This window comes from Etheostoma spectabile, unplaced genomic scaffold, assembly GCF_008692095.1.
Source record: "Etheostoma spectabile isolate EspeVRDwgs_2016 unplaced genomic scaffold, UIUC_Espe_1.0 scaffold00000690, whole genome shotgun sequence".
NCBI classification, from domain to species: Eukaryota; Metazoa; Chordata; class Actinopteri; order Perciformes; family Percidae; genus Etheostoma; species Etheostoma spectabile.
In genome coordinates this window covers 18,154-26,818 of record NW_022602631.1, presented here as the reverse complement: position 1 = coordinate 26,818, position 8,665 = coordinate 18,154, and the positions used below count along the sequence as shown (strand labels likewise).

General features: G+C 40.1%; 1 long non-coding RNA gene across 1 annotated transcript; it reads right to left on the bottom strand.

Moving 5' to 3' along the window:
- Positions 1 to 4,991: 4,991 nt before the first annotated feature.
- Positions 4,992 to 7,443, bottom strand: LOC116674561 (uncharacterized). The gene is made up of 3 exons (XR_004328126.1): positions 7,199 to 7,443; positions 6,529 to 6,769; positions 4,992 to 5,234 (listed from the first exon to the last, which is right to left on the bottom strand). It is a non-coding gene; the product is annotated as an uncharacterized LOC116674561 (long non-coding RNA).
- Positions 7,444 to 8,665: the final 1,222 nt, after the last annotated feature.

Sequence of the window (8,665 nt, the reverse complement as noted above, 5' to 3'; positions counted from 1 at the left end):
TGTTATAACTCATTCTGTTAAGCATCGTAGCTGCTGGTTGCTGTAAGTGTGATATATTATATTAGATGATTTTGATTGATAGATTAATTGGAAATGTCTTGCTATCGACCGCGCGTGTGTGCCGCGGTTGTGAGTAACGTTTTGATTTAGCCTAAACAATAAATTAGGTAATCTGGCTTTCATAACTCAGTGCCTACTCTGACATCACCGCACGTCACTGTATAACAGACGCTACTAGCACAGACTAGCACAGCTCACTGCTGTTGTCTGAAAAAAAACAGATGTGACAAAGGTGTTGCGTTTCTGGTAAACTGGTAAACTTAAGACCGACGTATAAACCAACTGCTATCTGTTGAGTTTCTCTCTCTTCCTCTGGACTGTCTACATCTAGAAACTAAGATGCACGGGGTTCAGGAATGAGCAGGAATGGATCATGAGCAGACGGGTTACGGAGCGGGAGATTGCTTTGCAAAAAAAAACGGAGCGTTCTATGAAATGACGCTTTAAAAAAAATAATTGCTCGGGGAAAGTCAAAATCGTGATCGTGATAAAATTCGATTAATTGTGCTGCCCTAGATCAACGCTATGATTTACAATAGCATTTTCAATCAAGTGTCCGTATAACATGGGGTGGGTAGCTCTGCTATTGCTGTTTGTGTGGTAATAAAATAAATAAATAACATTGTAAAGGCTCCATACACCATGCATAGGAATCATATATGCTAGTAAATAATAACACTAAACCCACTATTAATCACATTATCTTAATGAGCAAGGACGTTCATCAATCGCCATTATATCGAATCAACAGCCAGGTGTAACCTAACAGTGAAGAACACAAACAAGCTAACTTTTAAATGTGCCAGATATAGACCAAACAACAACAGGCTTAAATGAACTGACAACATTAGTTATAGGACTTACAGTTCTCAAAGACGCACATGATCTCAACTGGTTATCCTCCGGACAGCTAGTTCTCTTTCCCTCTCTCACTTTTTTCTCCGTGTGCCGTGCGCGCCGTGTCCGCGCTATTCGCAACAGCACTCACAATCACCCTGATAGACGACCAAACTTAATAACGAGCCAATTTTGTAAAATGTAAGAGTAGAAAGTACCGATATTCGTGTTAAAATGTATGGAGTAAAAGTAAAAAGTCGCCCCAAAAAATAAATAGTAAAGTAAAACTATCTGAAAAATCGACTTGAGTACAGTAACGAAGTATTTGTACGTTACTTGAAATGATGCCTGTCGCTGCTTAAAACAATGCTAATGAGAGAAGGGAGAGCTAACTAAAATGGGACAAAGTTAATGGTTGGAAAACCAAAAAGAGGAGCTAAAAGAAGTAAAGTGCTCTGTAGATCAGAGGGAAAACTGCAGAGTCATACAGACAATTCTCTGTGGATGTGTCACTACGAGCAACCCCTTTGACATTACACACAGTCATTTGATCGCTCACATTTGCACACACATTTGCACACATACTGTAACTCATTATCTCACACACACACCATATAAGTTTGTGTGTGTGTGTGTGTGTGTGTGTGTGTGTGTGTGTGTGTGTGTGTGTGTGTGTGTGTGCATGCATGCATGTGTGCGTGCGTGTGAGCAGAAGGAGGCGACAGATATCACCCTATCATCTGACTCCCTGTTGATACATGCTTAAAATACCTGAGTGGAGCATTAGGAACACAATACCATTAACTCTTCCTCTCCTTCTCTGAATCAGCAAATTAATGGCCAGCAGGGTTTCACATTAAAGGAACATGCAAACTTATTGGGACTCTTGCTTATTCACCGTATCCACCTGAGTTAGATAGTCCATAACCTTCTCATCTCTGTGCATGTCGTAACTTTATCTACAGGCCTTTTTCAGAAGCCGCAGTGGCGCATGCAAATGTGACGTCAACAGAGCACCCTCACAGTGCTGATCCATTTTTGTGACACGACTGAAGCGTGGTGTTGCGACGTCATAGATCCATGGTTGATGCTCTACTCCCCTAAATTGCAGCTGATTGGACAAACATGTTACGTGGGTCTGTCGGCTTGAGAATTTCAAACCACTGTTATAGCGGCTTGGAGAGAATACAGTGTCATATTTTACAAAAATAGTTAACTGAAACGTGTTTCTGTAAACATTTTAAGCGAGAATAGGCCATACAGTTGCTGAATATGTCTTATTTTCAGATCAAAAATGGTCTGTTTGAAAGACTTTCGTCTACATCTATTAGATAGTTGCGTTGCGTTCAATGGATTCATTTGCCAGCTTTTTGACGCGCAGCATTCTTTCAAATGCAGCGCCGCCTTCCCGGAATGCTTTACTGCATGTTAAAGTTGCTTGATGTCACCCATAGCAATAGAGTGTGTCACTCCCCGTAAGTCAAATGCAGATTTGAGTTGTGCATGAGTCACTTTGCGTTGAGTGCAGATGTGAGTTGTGCATGCGTCACTTTGCGACAAGTAGCGTACAAGATACTAACGAGAGACTTCTGTAATATCAATACAGTAAAATTTGACCTACTTGACGAAGTTTAATCACTGCTGGCTACAAGTTAGCAAACAAACAACTTCTTTCTGCTTCTGGCGAGAGCAGAGTTTTTTCCTCCTCTCCCCTCTATCTTATCTTGGCTCCTTCCCAGTCTGTCTACCCTGTCTTGTGGAACTTTTTCTCTTTTCTCTTTGTCCCCTGCCTGCTGTTTTCCTGGAACATTCAAAATGGAATTGATTAACTGGTCACTCAGCGCTATTGACAAGATTTTTTCACCCAAACATGCTTCTCCGGGGAGCCGCAATGTCCAAGTGGTACGTTCCCTGCAGGCTATGCTCGCGATTCCTGGGCGAATTGGCAAGCGGTCTGCCTGGACGTTCTCACTGTGGAAGACGTTGAAGACATCTGGATAATTGGAATTCTGTTGGTGGGGCTCCTGGTCATCGGCCTTGGGGTCTCGCTGACCTATTGGAAAATTGGTAAGACAGCCGCCAGCAAATTTACCCACAAGCTGTCTGGGGAACTTAAAGAGTGCCTACATGGAGTGATTGAGAGGATGAAGGTTTACATCTGAGGGCTGACCAGTCCAGTGAACTGTCTCGCAACATCTCAGACCGGACCGTGGAAGAGCAGAAGGGGATTGATAATATCAGGGCCCAGTCGGTGGAGTTGCTTCGTGTAACCACCGGTCTGGCAGAAAAGGTGGATGGACTGCAAAAATCACTACGTGATCTGGATGCTCGCATGTTGCTGAGGTCGGTAACAATTGAGTGATGGACATTGATTCGAACAAATTCCACCGAGTCAACCTAAATTGGACTGCAACTGATCAACTACCCACATACACATACTGTAACTCATTATCTCACACACACACCATACAATCCCCCCCCCATCCCGCCCCGTATCCGTCTGTCTGCCTCAATTTCGTGTTTCTCGCACCCTCTCTATACCACCTCAAAAAATTCCTTCATGTGTCCACATGAACTGTGTGTTGTGTTGTGCATTACGTTGTGATGTTTTGTATTGTACCATGTTGCTGTCTGCATAAATCCTTTTCAGGGAGTGCATGTGGCGGCGCTTGTATTAGCAGCGGCCCGGAGGCATGCTCCAAACGGTATTTTGTTGCCTTGTACCTGTACATGTATAATGACAATAAAGTTATCTATCTATCTAGGTTGTCAGTTGAATGGCGTTTTGAGCTAGCGTTAGCAATAAAACAATCATAGATAGCTAAAACGTTTTTGAAATGATTCCCATCTTCTGTTATTGTTTGTAATGAGAAAAGTTTAAGTTTCAGCTGTCATTGTGTTCATGCAAATTTCAATCTACACATTTGTGAATATGTTCTCTGTGACTTTACATTCAGAATACAGGTGTGTGAATATTTCTTCAAGCGCAAATTTCAATTTACAAGTTCTGATTTTTTTTTACAAGCTCTGGTGTTTTTTCTATGTGTGACTTCAAATTCAGATCACAAATGTGGATATTTTTGCAGTGCAAAAAGTGCAAATTTTAACATACATATTAACATTTTTGGTTTTGCAAGTTCTCACATTGTATTCTACAAGCTCTCACCTTTTGCACCATATTTACCTTCATAAAAGGCTTTGCTATTTCTACGGTCTAGAAGAAGAAAAGGTAAACAACGGCAGAACTGGCAACAGCAGTATAAGTATAAATGCACATTTTTCTTACCTGCAAAGAAAGTAACATTATTTATAACTTTATCTATTGGTTAATCCATCCATCAATTTTCTGCCACTTACTGTAACTAGGTCCACTTCAAGATAATTGATTAATTTACTAGAAACAGCCGGGAATACAAAAATATGGTTTAATGTTAATATTTCATGTACTCAATTTCTAATTGTAGGCTTTGTTGTCCCCCTGTTCTTTGACTGTAGAAAGGTATTAAATTTCATTTTAAAATGGATTAAAAAGCTATTAAAAAGTCTTCTTTAACTTGGTGAACAATGCCTAAGATTTATTTAGTTTTCTATTTAAATTAAATTTGTATTCTTGGCTGTATAATAAAATGATCCACCTCATAACAAGAAACTGCTTTATTATATATTTGTTTTGGCCACTGAGACTAGACAATAAATAATTTAACCTTGACATTACCATATCCTTGCCACAATTAAAGGTCGGCTGGCTTGCACAATAAACACCTATACTTATACACAGCTACACCATTCTAAAAACACCTGGGCTATTTAAATTGGCTGCTGCTTTTTCAGAACTCAACTGCATAAACATACACCAATGAAGCAGTCCATAGGCAGCACGCCCCACGTGCTCCCTGAGGGATGAAGTTTCACTGCCTGACGCCTCTCCTATAATAGAAAGTGCTTTAATTAACCCTAATCTGATTGAAATGTACATGCTGATCCAGCCACTCAATTTAGATGTGGGAGGAGAGGAGATACATCTGTAAAATAACTCATTGTTGTTGTTTCAACTGGTTTAAAAAAAAAACAATTCATGATTGTTTTCACACATCGGCATTTAATATACTTTCAGGAAAATGAAAGATTCAGTGCTTCTCCCTGCAAGTCACACTCACCCCTGGCCTCTTCCACGTCAGTCCCGGCGGGGGCTTCCTCTTGTAGAAGAGGGATTGGGCGGTGGCGGGAAACAGCGAATCCTTAAAGAGTGCCCCTCGGCGCATGCAGGCTCGCCTCAGCTTGTGAAAGCTTTGACCCTGGAAATTATTTACTCGTTTGGGCATTGTGGAGAGGAGAGGCTTTAGGAAAAGTGGAAAGAATAAGAGAAATGGAACAGATGAATAGTTCATATGGAAATGGCCATGAAGCAGTGTAGGATTACACTGTTAGCATATTAAGAGGACTGTAGTTATGGGTCAAAGCCTTAACTATAAATTTTTTTCAATTTCCAATCAAAAACATCAATGTCCCAAAGTCAAAGACAGTTGTGCAGTTAGACACAAAGGCAACTATTGTACTATGGCAAAACTTCCGTTGTTTAAATATATAACCAGTGAGAGTGCCCATGGTCAAAATTTAAACACTGAATATCTTGGTTTACATAGTTAATCACAAGACATACAGCATACTAACTATATGCTAATGTGTGCTATGTTTTAAGACTGAGTAATAATAATCAGTACCATAAAGATAAATATACAGGCTACATTGATTAATATTAAACACAGAAGTAATAAATCTATGATGTGACATCCTGCACACAATAACATTTTAAATTAACTTAGACTACATTTATTAAACACCATGGTGAACATCTAAAGAATTGTATAGCTCCAGGCAGAGGTAGGGAGGGTCCTGCGGGGTCATTGAGTGTGTTTGTGCGTGTGTGTGTGTGTGTGTGGGGGGGTTTGGGGGATAGAGTGAGGAGGGCATTAAGGTAATGGTACCGTTTTAGTCATCAGTGATATGAACTGCTTGGGTCCCTGAGTCAGCAGCGCATGTGTGCGTCAGCAAGAGTATGCCAGGTGTGTGTGTGTGTGTGTGTGTGTGTGTGTGTGTATATGTGTGTGTTTATATATGTGTGTGTGTGTGTGTGTGTGTGTGTGTGTGTGTGTTTCAACTCAAAGCGGTAAAACTGAAATTAAACTTTGCAGGTGCTGTTTGCAGATACTAATGTATTAATGTCAGCAATTATCAGTGAGATATTGTTTTTCTTGTATGAGATTTATGCAGAGACACATCAACACAAGAAAACATATGAAGGTAACGCACCTTCACAATCCATGAATAATGAACGCATAACAAATTAATGGCTTATCATGTTTTAATGAATGCAGCAACCAAATGTACAATATCATGAATTACTTTGGCTCAATAATTTCTTTAGTTTGTTTGTACTTTTACTGCTGCTCTGTATTCATTTTTAATGTATAGTATGTGTTTTATTTCATTTATTGTTTGACGTTTTGATTTGTCTGTTTTTGCTATGAGGAACGGCAAATTTCCCATAGATTGTTATATGGCACTAGTGATCCATTATTGAGCTGTATACCCCTTTTAGTTTACCTGAAAGTAAACTAGAAGTTTACTTACTATTCCTTAAGCTCAGGCAGAGGATCCTGGACCATGTCCTCCTTTGGTCATTTGGGAAATATTTCAAAGGCAATCACTTGTGCTTTGAGGCAACAATTAGCCAGCATTTGTCATCTCTTTCCTCTTGGGATTCTTTGTCCCAGAGTCAGCTGTTAAATGCTGACTAACACTTTCTTCCTCTGTGTTTGACTCATCTCCTCCAGGTGCCACTAATTCAGAGTCATCTTAGAGATTTGTTTCACTGGAACAGGATGGGGGGAAAAAATCAGAAAAATGTAAGTGAATAAAATGCAAAAGGGGATCTGCAAATACTGCAAGGTAAAAGAACAGTTTGATATGTGCTCTGCAAGTTCCTTGACACCATCTCTTATGAATGTGTGTGTGTGTGTGTGTGTGCATACACCCGTTACAAACACCGCAGGGAGATAGTGTCTGTGTAACTGTATCTCCCTTCAAACAGACAACAAAACACCTTGCTGAGTAACATTACACACAAATATTTCTATCGAAGCTTCACACTGGTAAAATACTATAGTTACTGTAGTTACTTTTGACTTTCAGACACTTGGGATGAATACCTTCTCCTCTGTGTGCAAACTGTTCTGCAGCGGGAGAACATAAACAAATGTGTTTTTTAGGAGAGTTATGTGTGCATATGTGTGTCACTCACTTCTGGTTGGTAACTGAGCATGTCTTCTTGTCCATTGTATCCCACCGCTTTTCTTTTCTGTCATCATATTAACATGGTACACGGTTCCCTTTCTTCTTGTTTTTTTGATCATATGTTTTCAGTCTCTTCTACTCTTCACTCCGCTCAGTTCTATCTTCTCCTGCACAGAGTCCTGGGATATCTGTTGCTGTCCAGTGCGTTGCCCCTGACACCTGAGAAACCAAGAGGCAAGCGCCTTCTATTTTAACTACTTCACTGCCAAATATCAAGCTAATATTCCTGCTCAGATTTTTTGTGCAAGAAAATTTCTACAACACTTTCTTATTTTCATGGATTTGTTGGTGAGACATTGGTCTTGATTATTGGATTGATTAGGTCTTGACTTTAACTTCAATACAAGTGGGTTTCACACAAAAGCACTGCACTTGCATAAGGACACAGTGTTTTCTCTGTACTTTATACAAATGTGAAATTCATAAATTTAACCAAATCAGCTGAATTTCAGGTGAATGCATTTTCCATGAAATGAAGAGAAATAAGCAATTTTATTTTTATTTATTTTTTGTTTTATTTAATCAATTATTAGATATTATTTTTGTGAAAGAAAACCGGAGCAACCCGGAGTAAACCTAAATGTACCACCACAGTAGACAAGTCACTGTTCATTACTGAGATGGCACTGAGAGCTGAGTTCTGCCCCCCACCAAGATAACCTCCTACCCCATCGGTCTTTGTCCCTCTGTCATAAAGGGTAGACAACAGTGGAGGAGATGGTAAACCTGGATGTGACGACAGTCCTGTCTGTGAGCTATATGCTGAACATCCTTCCCTTTTTTTTAAATCAGGTAATATTCACTGAATGTGGGAGAAACACTTGGAGCACCCAGAGAAAACCCTATCAAAGTAGAAATATCACACTTCACTTACATAACAGCAACCGTATTTCTACTGCTTCAGATATTGGAGATGGCTTTACCCTTAGATGAAAAAAACCTGCGGATGGTGCAACTCTTTGTTGATGGTGTCATAAGGTGATCTTTGAAAAAGGAAACAATACCTTTTTCCAGTACTGGATCCTATAAAAGCAAGCCAATTAGCATTGTTTTGGCACAGCCCCACCTCTTACACAAGTCCTGGAAAATGGCCTTGTCAAGGTTTTGAAAGTTTTTTTGGGTGCTATCACATTCTACATCCTTGACCATGGCCCATGTTTTTTCAAACAGACAATTCACCATGTCGTCTGGGTTTCCAATGACCCAGTTCACTTTTGCTTTCTTAAATATCCGCGAAACCAGCTTATCCAGTATTAAGTTGACGGAAAATCTTTTCCTGATTTCCTGTGCTGTCCTATCCTGTGCATGCTCCGCACATGTCTCCTTACATATTGAGCCTGACGCTGCAACAGTTGCCACAGGCTCCTCGATGCCAAGGCCCTCTGCTACATGTTTTGGTGCAGGTGACTCAGCA